This window comes from Paramisgurnus dabryanus, chromosome 19 (genome assembly GCF_030506205.2).
Source record: "Paramisgurnus dabryanus chromosome 19, PD_genome_1.1, whole genome shotgun sequence".
Lineage (NCBI taxonomy): Eukaryota > Metazoa > Chordata > Actinopteri > Cypriniformes > Cobitidae > Paramisgurnus > Paramisgurnus dabryanus.
In genome coordinates, this window is record NC_133355.1 from 20,985,224 (window position 1) to 20,999,020 (window position 13,797).

Genomic DNA, 13,797 nt, shown 5'->3' on the forward strand with positions numbered 1-13,797 from the left:
ACATTTTCAACCAAAAACTTGAAAGTTTAATGTGTACATGACAACTGCATTTTGGGGTCCTGAGTACGCAAACTTTTAATGACGGAATTCAAAGTGCAAACTTTAGAAAACCACACCTTGACGTCTCGGTGTAAACGGCAAATCTGGGATAAAGGTGATATCATGCGCATGTGTTAATTTAGTTTATAGCCATGCCCAAGTATAACCAAAACAGCAATGGCGGGCTACAGGACTGTGTTGGTGCTGCTCAAGATACTTAATGTATTAACCCTTCCCCAATTAAATTTGAACAATTTTGGCATTTAAGACAAAAGACAACTCCGTACTGGATGCACAGGAGCTGTTGACTTCATCCTGGATCCGGTGCAGATCCAGCCCAAAGTCGTCTGCTGTCTGGGATCCAGAGTTACTATTTCTGTGTTTTAATCCTCTCTCATGACATATTTTTATCTCTTGTGTTTTATGTCTTGCTAAGGGTTTATATATATATGTGTGTGTGTGTGTGTGTGTGTGTGTGTGTGTGTGTGTGTGTGTGTGTGTGTGTGTGTGTGTGTGTGTGTGTGTGTGTGTGTGTGTAGGCCTGTTATGGATAGCTTTAATTTTGTCTTAACTTTGTATCTATCCATTGTACAGCACTTTAGCTTCAACACCTGGGTGATTCTCACGAAACCATTGAAACACCACGGCACTAATGATTTTAGCTATAAAATGTGTAATATAGTATTATTAAAAAGCATCAGAATTAACACAATATTGTGTTCTACCTTGCACAATGTGTGATTTCAACATAAGAATTTATAATTTGTCAATTTTATCTCATTTTCTGCTGAAATTCTCATTACCGCAATGCGTCCGGCTGTGTTTGAACATGCGTTATGCTGTAATTTAAACATATTACAACAAAAATATTTAGAAACAAAATAAATGGATGTTTGCTAGACTACTTTAGATAACAGAAAAATAATTTACTGAATATTCATGTATAATAATAATGAAGAAAAATTAGGAAATTGATGTGTCCATGCCTGGTGTTCTCATCCTCCGCAACACTTTTTGAGAACAGTTTAAGCACACATACAGAATTTTAATAAAGTTTGATTTTGAGTGACCAAGCAGATGGACCAGTTACTTCAAGATGGCTACCAGGTAAGATCATCTCTTTATATCTTTCCAGTTAAATTTGAAATATTCTCTTGTCAGAATGCTTACACGACATTTTGATTATCATTACCGAAACAGGTAGTTTTCTACATTTCGAAAATTGTTTGATTTACAATTTTTTATGAAAATGTTCTTTATTAAAGTCTAATTATATGCACTGAATAAAAAATTAGCAAAGCCTACGTGGCTTCTCTATTTTTAGCAAAACATACTGGGGTACCTCATCCTCCGCAACACCATTCTCATATACCGCAACCATTTAATAGCAGTTGCGGTAAAGAGAACTTCTGTTTCGGAAATGAGAATTTAAGCATATTGTTTATTACATTTAAATATCTCTTATGAATTGAATATAAATTTAAAATGTAATAACTGTTGATATTTTGCTTTATGATGCTTCATTGTAGACAGTCAGCAAGTGAGAAAAAAGCTTTAGCAAAGGCCAGGTTGACAAAGTTCAGGGAGAAACTTAACAGCAACCCAGAATGGCTAGAGGAGTACAGAAGAAAGGAGAGAGAGAGGTTAGGTTTGGAGATGTTACTAGCAGGTGTAATTAGCAAAAAACACACTACAGTGTTAGGAAATGTACATGACAAACACACAACACAACGCAACAAGTCTATACTATATGATGATGTGTACATTAATTTTTTTCTCCCATGTTGTGAGACATGCTAATTTAATGTTATGCTTTCTTTCCACTTTCAGGTATCAAAAACAACCTAGCGATGGCACGCCACGCATCTAAACGCTGCAACATCAGTTGGATCACAAGATCCACAAAGTTGGTTCCCTTTCAGTCTGTCACGACGTGACGTCTCCGTTCCCTTCCTTCAGGGAACGAGGGTTACATACGTAACCGAGACGATCCCATGCGTGCCAGCATCTCCGCTACCTGCGACCGCACAACGCGCGCTGTCTGCAGCATCAGATTGCTGCCTGGGGGCGAGGGACAAAGGGAGACTAAAGGCGGCACCTCCTTTCTGCGCAGTGCGTGAGTCACCGACACCAGAGAGGATGGCCTAAAAGCGCCCGGCGCTGTGACAGAAAGCGCTTTGCTGCGCAATTCATTAGGACTGTGCGTTAACCCTTTCCGCCTCTGCTGTCTTCGCAGCATGTGGGTCGTGTTCGAGAGTGGGGGAGGGCGTGTTGTAGACGCTTATGTGAGGACGGGGCCTGGGGCGAGCAACACAAAACCAACTGAGGAGAAAAATGCTCTGTTTTTGAGCGGCTTCATTCCGGACGGCAGTCCCCCAGGACCCAGTTTCTTGCATCATATACTGGAGGATTTGTGCCAGGGACTCTTGTGATGCACCACCGGTTCTGGTCCATGAGACACAGGGTGGTGAGGTAGGAAGTGGCTCATAGCCTTAGAGCTCTTCACCGCTTCCGAGAAATGCTCCGTGATTGTGCCACCGTGTCACCAAACAGGCCGGATGGAGAAACAGGCGTGACTGTGCATGGCCACCATGAGTGGTCTTCGTGGCCCTTAGCGTGAAATCCGTAACCATTCTCAGATCCCTGAAGGTATTTAGATCCGTGCTGGCCTCATCCAGAGCCTTAAGCACCTGCGCCTAAAAGATCTGTAGGACCGCCATAGTGTGCAATGCAGACAGAGCCTCTCTCGGCGCGGGTATGCTTTTTCGGACAGGTGTGCTGTCATGAGGCTTCACTACCCTCAAAGATGCGCCACACCATCCAAGGAAGTGGACAAGGGGCAGAGGTGAGCAGCCACAGCGTCCTTGATGGGGGGAATACACAGGTAGCCTACCTAAGAAAAAAAATGGGGGGAGGGGTAGCCCACGCTTTGGTGACTTTCCTCCGAGCATCAGCAGGGCGGCCTGAGTGAAGAAAACAAAAGTCAAGCTTGCTTCTCTGGGGTTCTTGTGGGATGCTCCACTCAATCTCCAAGTCCTGCACGGCTTTGAAGAGAATGCGCACCAGTTCCTTGTAGAAGGATGGCTGTGTGTCTGATGCACCACGTGGAGCCTGGTCCCAGTCTCCATCCAACGCTGTCAGAGACATCTCATCTTCCTCCGCCGGAAACCCAAAGGAAACAGACCTGGCGGCTCCCGGTTCAGGACACAAGCACTCGGCGACAAACTGAACCGGTTGAGCGAGGGGAGGACGACCACCAGCGGCTCTTTGCCGGCAGTGGGACACTGCAGTAAGAAACCTTCAAGGGCGATGTTGAGCCGGGTCCTGAGCACCTTCATCGGGAGATCCTCACAATAAGGGACACCCTGAGCCAACAATTGCCGCCTTTGGGTGGAGAAGCCCCAAGCAGAGCACACAGAGCTCGTGTGAATTGGGTGGGTCGATCAGACCTCCGCACCACAAGCAGATTTGCGACATCCCGGAACACAGAGAGGACTGCTTACATTTCAACCTGAATTCAATTTTGCTGCCTATGAAGTCTGTCCTAAAGCATTTCTCGGAGCTGCCATTATGCAGCCAAAGTCATTGTCTCATAAGGCAGCGAGGGAACAAGTCAGCTGTCTAAACTTTCGGATACAGCCTCTCTCTCTCTCTCTCTCTCTCTCTCTCTCTTTCTCTCTCTCCGTCTCTCTTTCTCTCTCTCTCTCTCTCTCTCTCTCTCTCTCTCTCATCGAAACAGATACAGAATGGTAAAAGGTCAGAAGACCAAATCATATCCAGCAAGGAAATATTTTTCATCTTATTTACACAAATGTTTTGTGATATCCAGCTGACATTAGCTGGCCATTTCTCAATCCGATGGCTGCAGCCTTCAGAGCTCGCATTTGTAGGCAGCATATGTCATCAAGACCATCTTATTTCAGTATGTTAAATGCATAAATGGGGACTTAAATATGACACAAAGGAATATTAATATAAGCCTTCCTGTTCTCATGTTTTTTCTTTAATATTTTTTTCAAAGACTACACAATAAAACAGTTTTGAACTTGAACGCATGATGCTGTAAATATTATCAGACTTTTAACTTTAAAATTTGTTTTTAACAAAATCTCAGGCTAGTATACGTATTCTCATTACCAAAATAATTAACCTCATTTCCGAAACCTATGTATCATTACCGCAACAGATGCTTATTAAATGTTAATTTCATTAATAGAAGCATAATACTTTGATTTTAAATGCATGTGCAGAATCTCCAAATTATGTTCTTTCAGGTTTGTCATGTCATTTTGAAAATGTGTCAGGTTTCTTCGAAATATATAAAAAAAATAGTTGTAAATTGTGGAAGGTGTTGCGGTATATGAGCTAAATAAAACAAAATAAAAAAAACGTTAAATTTAAAATATATATTATTTCAGAATTTCAATTTACTGTGCATGACTATTAATAATAAATTTTTAAAAATGTGAAAATATATTAGCTTTTCTAACAGTGTTGATGTTTTCTGACTGTTGCGGTAATGAGCTTTTTTAGGACTTATTTTTGAAATTATGTTACAAAAAGTGTTAAATGATAAGTAAAAGTTTTTAAATTAATGTTCCCATATACTTCAGACTTTGTTTCTAATGTCTGGTGGAAAAAAAAGTAAATTTAAGCAATTTTTACATTTTCATGCTTGACATTTTTACAACCACGTTTTCGTGAGAATCACCCACCTGTTGTTTTCAATGTGCTATATAGATAAAATAAAATAAAATAAACTACAAATCCTACCTCATTGTCTGTCTAACAAAACTGCTTGATGCTTTTGCTATCTTGATTGTTTGTATTTATCTCTCTGTAGAAGAATGCGTATGTATGTACACAGACATGTATTGTTCCTTATAAAGTTATGCCTGGCATGCATAATACAGCGCTTTAATCACCTTTGTGGATCCATGTAAACGCTGAAAAATCTTTGTTGGGTGTCTGTGAAATTTTTCAAAAAAGCAAAGAAAACTGTTTTTTCTACATTGTTGTTGTGTAAACGTAGCCTGGGTCTAAGGGGCAGTTGCCACTTTTATACAACCGTGATGAGCTAATAATTTACACCATGACAAATAAGAAACACAAGAAAAAAAAGCTTGTCAAACTCAGGACTCAACCAGTTCTCGACTGTATATATAATCTTCTCTTAGACTGCTCTAAATTTTGAATTGAAATTTTGTTTTCCACACAGTTTTAAAGGTGATATGGCGTTGGCCTATAAACATTCATCAACAACAGAGTAGATTATGACAAAGACTAAGAATTACCATGAATGGAAAATATCTTGATAATACATTTCAGAGAGGAATCAGAAGCTTCGAATGAACAGACACCAGCCACAAAACAGTGTTGTTTTACATGTGTCGAGTGGAATTTTCCCCTTCTAGAATGAAACACGCTTGTTTTGACAGGGAATGCCATGAACATTCGTTTTGGGATGGAAAGATGAGCAGATTCCATACTTTGCCATGCAAGTGTGATATGTGTTCTGACTGCACTCATCATCCTACCATCACAGTATAAATTTGTGCACAGATGGATTGCAGATAGAAAGTAGTGATATTGTTTAAGTCTTTGAATAACTTTGGGTTTTGATGTACCTCACAAACTATAATCTACTGTGTAAAAATTCCATCTTAAAACTAAAACAAACACATTACATTATAGACCAGTTAAAATGATGTAAACAACACTGGTCCAGAAACACTTCCTGTTACAGTTTGTGACAGTTATTTTTTATTTCACATATATTATTATCTTTAAGATGTTTGTTTAACTTCAGTTAATTCAGGTTTATATGTTCTGTTGGTTTATTTTATCCCAACGTTTATATAGTGTTAAAAAACGGAAACTGGAAGTGCTTCTGGACCAGTGTTGTTTACATCTTTTGAAATGGTCTATAATGCATTTGCAGGGCTGTCGCCAGAACATACAGAACGGGGCGGCATTTTGTTTTCATGGGGGGAAAGTGAGAAACTGGCCGTTTCTCAATCCGAAGGCTGTCTCTGGAGGTCGCATATGCAGGCTTCATACGTAAACAAGCCTGGTTTATTTAAGTTAACTGAGCATTACATTCGCAAGTCATAAGCATATTAATTTACGAATAACTAAGAAGTATTGTCAAGTTTAAAATTGTTAATATTCTGAAATAAGACAGTCTTAATGACGTATGCAGCATACAAATGCCACCAAACGGCCACAGACTGAACAAGCTCATTTAACCAATACAAGTAACGTTACAGTCAAGGTCAAGGACAACAAAACACATAAGTTACCTCACGCCTAATGTAACGAGTCCCACCAACAACGCAATAACAGCAATACATACCGGGACCTGTGACCTGTAGCATATAAAAGTAAGTTACTTACTCACCTTAAAATAATCGCAACGGGTCACAGGAGTAAAATCTTATTAATCTTTCCTCTCATGTTGATTTTTGCGCGTGAGTTTTTCTCAGACATGAGCTGATATTCTGCTGGAGACTTGCCATTGGCTGTTGTATCTGAATAAATAATTAGGTGAAGGTTAACAGGGCCTATTTTGGTGATCTTTTATTCTAAATAATATTTTGTTTCATATAATTACATTTTATATTATTACGTTTAATAGAACAATGCGTTAAATTATCTGATTTAAATTTTAAAAATCATTTTTAAATTACCATTGTAGAAATCAGTAGTACGTTTTCTGTGGTTAAATAATACTGAAGACAGCGTATATCAACTGAAAGAGAGCTAGAGCGTTCATACGTGGTGAAAGTGAGCAAGTTTCCGGAATTTTTTTACTTTCAATAATAAGTTTGATCTTAAAGGGGGAAATTAGGGGGAACGTTGTGTCATCTGGGGGACCTGTGCATTTGGATTTTATATAAAGTGACTTTGAGTACAGGGGCTAAAAGGATTTTGATAATTTTTTATGAATGGCCGGGATAGAATAAAATACGTACGTGCTGAGAGTGTTTGTTAAAGGAACAGTATGTAGGATTGTGGCCAAAACTGGTATTGCAATCACAAAACGTGTGGCTAAAACTGGTACTGCAATCACACAGCTGGTGGCCAATATACCAAACGACAACATAAACATCAGTTGAGGGCTGCAACTCCACTTTTTAAATGACAATATCCTGGCCGGACTGCTGTTGTCAGTGATATAAGTATTTGAAATGAAAAGGATTTCTTAATGTCTAGTGACATTTCAGGGCCATTTAATGATTAATTGATATAAATTTCTTACATACTGTTCCTTTAATATCCTTATCTCATTTGTGACTGAGGTGGCATTTAACGCAAGCCCGTAGGCAGGGGGGATTCGGGTGGTTCGAACGAACCCCCCCTCACTGCCCAAAAGGTCCAGAATTTAAGTCGTTTTTTCGCTTGATTATTGTCATCATTGTTTTAATCAATGCTTGTGACAAATATTCTGGGTTCCTGTTTCAAATTAATATGATACATTATTGAAGCTGAACGCATGATTTCTGTCATTTTCTGATGCTCGTTTTATTTGACTCAACGCTCAGCGCTCGTTTGACTTCTGGCTGCGCTGCGCAGACCGATCGGCATGTGACGTCTTAGCACCGCGAGACCGATTCAATAGTAAATGACTCAGTATGCTTTTAAATAGATCTCGCGGTAGTGTCACAAGCCAACAGGTCTGAGCTGCACCCCATTAAGTAAGATAAAGTCAAATTTTTTTCGAGATGACCAATAAAATCAGACCAGGCAGACAGAGGTGCAACACAGGGGTCAGATGCGCAGTTAGTGGAAGTGCAAGAAAGATGTAAGTAATCAAACGCTGACTATTATACAGCAGTTTAAAGGCGGAGTCCACGATGTTTGAAAAACGGTTTGGAAAAGGAGACGGGCCGACTACCAAAACACACATATAGCCAATCAAATCAAATCAAATGCCGGGTTGCGTATGTGTGGGGCGGGTCTATCAACAGAAGGTCCAGATTTTATTGGGGTAGGGGCGTGTTTGTTTAGGTGATTTCAAATATCAACATTGGCTTTCAAACATCATGGACTCCGCCTTTAATGATGTGAAATATGAAACGCAGTGATTGTCAAGGTGACAAGACAAGAAACATTACTGCAGCTGAGCACACCCTGCTGAAAAAACCAGCATCAAACCAGCATGGACCAGCATGGGAATTATGCTGGTCTATGCTGGTTTAGCTGGTGGTCACAGCATATCAGCACCAAAACACAACATATGCTGGTATGACCAGCATGGGATGCTGGTGCTAATGCTGGTTTGTTGCTGGTTTAGCTGGTGCTAATGCTGGTGCTGATGCTGGTTTGATGCTGGTTTAGCTGGTGTTCACTAGCAAACCAGCACCAAAACACAACATATGCTGGTCTTGCTGGTATGCTGGTTTTTTCAGCAGGGATGGGTGTCCAAATTTAATGCGTTGCTTTAACTCCCTCCAGTAATTCACTTCCCATTATTCTGCGCGTGTTTATTAACAAAATTCAACGCCACTCTTTAATTCGTTAAGATTAAGATTAAATTCACTGTGTTGTACTGAACTGATGCGAAGCTTGAACTTGAAAACGCGACGCATCACGTGCGCGGTACAACGCTTCATCCACCGGTAATGCGCGTGCACGGAGTTTAAATGAGCCCATTCATCTTTTTGGCTTAAACATTTTATTGCATTCGGTCTTAAAGCCCAATAAACAGTACCTGTTAAGTCATTAAAGTTAATTAAACAACAAAAGAAGAGAAAGTCACTCACTGGTCCTGACTGTAACCTATTGAGCTCTGCTATTAAAAGTAGCTAAGTTTGAGGTTTATCGTGGAATTTTGATTTTCTGAACAACTTTTACTAAAGTAACTGCAGTTAACAAGAAGCATTTTGCTTCATTACCAGACATTAAATCAGATGTGAGAAGTTTAAAATTAAGGCTTGCATTATGTTTACATCTTACACAGTTAGTATAATGCATGCAGGGCAAGAAGAATATTTATCTAATGTGGGTAATGTGAAGTAATCGTAGATTCATTTATGCTTTTTTAATAATTTCAGTTTTCTTTCATGGGATAGGGACCCCCTAAAGTAGCCTCTGCCAACCCATTTATACAATTCTAGTTCCCTGCAGTTGTGTTGTATTTAAGCATATAAAGTGTAAAATAAGTGTGTGCATATTTTGAATTAATTTAATAAACTAATTATTGATGGCCTTTAGTTAATTCACTAAAATGATCCTATATTCAGTAAGCCTTTGTTTACTTTACTGACAGCCCATTGTGCCCAGGATGGTGATATGGTTTGAAATCTATAGTTATTTAATTCTTTGGTTTTCTGATGTTTTTTGAAATTCATATATATAGAGCAGAGAAATATATTTTTTTTCCTGGGGTGCATGCCCTACAAAAATGCATATATGGACCTCAGTATTTATAAAATCCTGCGTATGGCCCTGCTCATAATTAAATACAAAAGGAGGAGAAAAACTGCAAAAAGGTCCACTTTTTGAAAAAAAGAACCCCCCCTTTCAATAGGCTGGCTACGGACCTGTAACGTCTTTTGCATCTGAGCTCCTCAATTCATGGGAGGAATAAGTGTGATTTTTATACAACTCTAACAAACAACAACAGGGTTAACACTCACTGACCAAACAATGACAACTGTTTGAAACTGGTGTTCATCTGTACTTGTTGTGTGTGGTGTGAATTTTCTTAATATGCTTAGGTAATGATGGAAAAATATTCAATCTTCACCAAAAAGGTCAGACTTATTTGAAAGTACACAAAAAGAAAGTGAAAAATGGGATTAATTTGCTTTGACCTTTAAGTCAGTCTGTAAGCCATTTATAAACACATATAAGATAAATGCTTTTTCTATTAAATTACCCTTCAGTCACTGTAACTACATGGCAGAGAAAGTTTCCTTTGCATGTGTTAAAATAATCTGAGGGGATATGAGATGCACTGTAAATGAATAAATCTTTTTCAAATTAAAAACTTAAAGGTGACATAGAATGATTGAACGGAGTATTTATCCTTGTTCTGTGATGTGACATGTAGACAAAACATTTTTTGTTTGGGTCTGTAATGCCTTAGAAGCTTCCTAAAAACCTCTCTCAGATAGCTCTATTAGGGTGGGGGATTTTAAACAAGTGGTTTTGCACCTATTTGGCTCCTAAGGGGCCAGTCACACCAAAAGTTCTTTAAACGCTTGCAAACACAAGGCGCGACGCACTGCCTTTTTTAAAAAAAAGCTGTCTTGTCAATCAAATGCGTGCGACGCGGCTTTTTATATTGCTAAGCAACCACCGAGTCAGCTGTCTTGTCAATCAAATATTGAAACGTGAGCGCTCTTTTGCTGTTAACTGTCTTTTAGCAGAAACTTTAAAAAGAGGGTGCTTGCTCTGACCTTGTTTGAGGATGAGAGGTGCACAAACACGCAGGAGAGAGTGAGCGAGTGTAGTCCGGTTCTTCAAAGGAACTGTAAAAGTCCCTCACCACAACGGCAAAAACCACAAGGCGCTCAGCGCGCATAAACAGCACGCAAACGCTCCCTGCTCATAGAATATCATTCAAAAAGGCGCCTGCAACTGCCATAAATGCTTTTGGTGTGACTGGCCCCTTAAGGGTCCATTTTTTTTATTGAGATTTGTACATCATCTGAAAGATGACTAAATAATCTTTCCATTGATGTATGTTTGTTAGGATAGGACTCAACATATATAACAACAATATTTGGTCGAGATACAACTATTGAAAATCTGGAATCTGAGGTTTCCAATAAATCTAAACATTGAGAAAAACGCCTTTGAAGTTGTCCAAATGACGTCCTTAGTAACACACTACTAATGATAAATACATTTTGAATATATTTACTTTAGGACATTTACTAAAAATCTTCATGGGACATGATTTGTATTTAATATCCTTTATCCTTTATTTAATATTATTTATAACATAAAAATGTATAATTTTGACCCATACAACATATTGTTGGCTATTGCCACAAATATACACATATGACCGGTTTTGTTGTCCAGGGTGATATACATGAGAAATATACTCACCCTGGTGAAAATCTGACTTTTTGTGAAACCATTTGTTTTGGTAAACCATACAAGCATGTGAATAAATAGGTCATTGAAATTTGGGCTCCCCTTGTGATGTCAGAAGGGGATAATACCGCCATTAAAAACTGCAAATTTTTGCTCACACCTACAAAGTGACAATTTTAACATGCTATAATAAATGATCTATATGGTATTTTGAGCTAAAACTTCACATGTACTCTGGGGACACCAAAGATTTATTTGAAATCTTAAAAAAAATCTTGTGAAATGTCTAAAGGAGGGACTTCAAAGAACAAGGAAGACATCAGCCTGTTTTGAGGACAGTGAAAACAGCGCTATACAGATAACGTGATATTGATTTTATACAAACCTTAAAATGACCAAAATGTTCATACAGTGGTCACTTACATTTTAAACACTTTGAAGAGTTATTTTTTTTCTTAGTTTTGGAATCTGAAAATAGCTCTGAACAAATCCATATCAGCTTCAAAGTGTTTATTTGCTCAAAGAAACCAAAGGAAAATTCCTATAAAATGTACCTCTGCAATGATATTTCGTTGTTGTTAAATTATGAATTTAGAGCATTAGGGTTAGGTTGATCTTGAATTTGAGGAGTGTTGGTCTTGTCTTGGTTGTCACTCAGTCTCAACCCTCCAAAGTCTTGGTTTTGTCTTGGACTCGATACACTCTGGTCTTAGGTGCATGGTCTTGATTAAAACACTACTTGAAAAAACTTTTAAAAAAACACTCAAATCGACGTACATGACAACCCTAGAAATGAACCACAAGTCTGTGAAATTTGATGCTAATCTGCAACATTGTCTTATTATAAGCTTTATTATTATAACCTTTCTTATTATTAAAAACTTTTTTGCTGTCAGAAACCCATATTAATGATTACACTACTGCCCACATTTACACATTAACATCACACAACATTAACACACACAACATCAGTTTACAATGCAAGTAATAACAACATTGCAATTATTTCACTGCTGGAGTCTGTTAGTTCCCTGTATGAGCAAGTTTTACCATCACCTCAAATCACAGAGGAACAGATGACAGAGTTATGCTGTTAACTTTCTCCGTAGGGTGTCTGCCATCAGCGTCCATAATGGCTGTGTTTCCAAGACAGTGCATTTTAGATGGAGCCGTTGAAAGATGTCAAGCTTTAAGTCCGACAGGAGAAAGAAATGGCAGAGACAAGTAAAGGCAATTGTCCATAAATAAATCAAGTGAATAAAACAAGTCTAAAGATAATGTTGAGAAAACTGGTGCAAAACTGTGTCCAAGTTGAACTGACACAGGGACAAATGCTATAAGTTAAATTGCAATACACAGTGATTTTAAATGGATAGCTTGTAATAACAAATTAAAAGAATGTGTTTTCTATTTATTATCTAAAGTGCTAAGAGAGTGACAGATGAGAAAGAGAAAAAATGGAGCCTGAAATGTACAGAATACACGCCATAGGGAGTTAATTTATACATAAAATCACAGCAGTAATGTATACTGTAAAAAGCTTGGTCAGGAGCCATAACTTTATACTGCAGATAACATTAAAATGGAAAAGATCCTGGCATACTATAGCTTCATAAATGACCAACTCAAGTTCACTCTTTAACTTTTACAATGTAGAAACATAATTCAATTCTGTAATTGTAAATCACAATCCTTCTTTGTTAAATGCTTCCAGAAGAACCAGAATGGTTTTCATTTGTCATTATAGAAGATTTCAAATAGACTTCAAACAGTACACTTAACTGTGCTGTAATGTTTTTTTTTTTTTTTTTAATAAGCAACTTTTCACACTTAAAAGCCTTTAAAGTCCTGCTATAGAGCATACCCCAAATCCCTCTAAAGCAGAGGTCTTCAACCTTTTTCAGGCAAAATCCCTTTTAATGGCGCTCTTTGGTGACATGGTTGATTACGTTACTGTTGATCATCTGTCCATCATCGTATAAAGCCCGCCCTGAAAATTTAATTGGTCGACCAGCCAATCAACCATGTCACCAAAGAGCGCGTGTGTTGAATCTATTTACAACGAAATGGCTGCCGCTTTAGAATTCAGATGTGTGGATTCTGACATTGAGTCTGTTCTAAAAGTTATCGACAGAGCATTGATAGTTTAAAGTTACCAATTTAAGTAATTTATAAAGTTGATCCAAATTTTCACTTATTACAATGCGCTCTTTCTTTTTTTATTCAGTTTTAAAATTTGTATTATTAGCTTATTAGTGTGATTTTGTTTGATGCCTAATTTCATTTGTCAAAAAAATTATTTCAAATTTTAACAATTTTTATGGACAATATCCCAGTAATACCACCATGGACCCTCCTCAGACCCCTTGTCGAAGATCCAAGTTGGCCAAAGTATGTGTTTGTTGCACACGCGTCAAAACTGTTTCTTATAAAAGAGACGCTCAGGTTCACAAAATACACGCAAGACACTCCCTTAACAGAAAACTCTGATTACACATGAGATTATGGGAATATCTGGCAAACGCGAGCGTCTCTTTTATCTGCAGCAGGCACTTATTTTGACAAGACACGTGATGCACATAGGTTCACTCGACACGCAGAACACATATTTTGAAATTACAAACCACACACATGACGGGCTACCTAACCCATGTTGTGATGAACTTTGTAACATGCGGCCTCGAAAAAAGTCCCCGGCCGCCACTG